The following is a 1,070-nucleotide window of genomic DNA, read 5'->3' as shown; positions in this document are numbered from 1 at the left end:
AATTCCAGAGATTCTTAACTTTGTATGGGGATTTCTTCTAATCTTGGAGTAAGTTAGAGTTTCTCTGTATCTGGCACGTAACTAATTTCTTTGAGGAAATTAGAGAATTTAGAAAATTAGAGAAGTTACTTTTTTTTTTAATTGATTCACTTGTTGGTCATGTTTTCTGTGTAATCTAGCCTACAAGCAAAAATAAATATATCATACTGTAACCTATTTAAGATGTATAGGACTGCTTGCCATCTAGGGGAGGGGGTGGAAGGAGGGAGGGGGAAAATCAAAACAGAAGTGAGTGCAAGGGATAATTTTGTAAAAAAAATTACCCTGGCATGGGTTCTGTCAATAAAAAGTTATTAATAAATAAATAAATATAACAGTAGCATGTCTGAGCATGAGGTGAGACATAGCAGTCACATAATGCACTAGCCAATAAAAAAGCTGTTCTGAATATGGTTTCAAATAATAATAATTGTGCCTCGGATAAACCTCATTGGCTACAGTACTGCCACTGTGCAAAGCTGCTACTCTGAATATGGGAGAGAGGAGCTATTACTTCAGATCTTCCCACTTCCCATCCAGCACCTTATATATAATCCTTGAGATAGATAAACGTATATATAAAACACACATACACAAACACATATTCAGTTGTGTATAGTAACTTATCCAAAAGGGAAATAAGAGAAAAGGATAAAAAAGGGGGTGTGGGAAGATGATAAAAAAGAGAAAAGAATAAGGGAGACAATTATTAGAAGCAAAATAGACTTTTGAGGAAGGAAATAAAAAAGAGAAAAGAAGAAACAGAAGAAAATATGATAGAAGAACATACATAGTTATTAATCATAACTTTGAAGATGAATGGGATGAGCTTGCCTAAAAAAACAGAAATGGGTAGCAAAATGAGTTAAAAGCCAGAATCCAATAATGTTATTGTTGTTTTATAATAAACATAGAATTAAAAATATATAATATAAAGAAGTAGCTCAGATTCTAATGTTTTAGCTGAACTAAAAGTCAAGGGTGGTGATCATGAAATCAGACAAAGCAAAAGCATAACTAGACCTATTACA

At 32.7% G+C, this 1,070-nt stretch overlaps 1 pseudogene; it reads right to left on the bottom strand.

Moving 5' to 3' along the window:
- Positions 1 to 351: 351 nt before the first annotated feature.
- Positions 352 to 520, bottom strand: LOC127558586 (uncharacterized; annotated as a pseudogene).
- Between the last annotated feature and the right edge of the window lie 550 nt (positions 521 to 1,070).

The sequence above is a fragment of the Antechinus flavipes genome, chromosome 3 (assembly GCF_016432865.1).
Source record: "Antechinus flavipes isolate AdamAnt ecotype Samford, QLD, Australia chromosome 3, AdamAnt_v2, whole genome shotgun sequence".
Lineage (NCBI taxonomy): Eukaryota > Metazoa > Chordata > Mammalia > Dasyuromorphia > Dasyuridae > Antechinus > Antechinus flavipes.
Note: the sequence above shows the minus strand (reverse complement) of the source record. Positions and strands in the feature narration are given on the sequence as shown.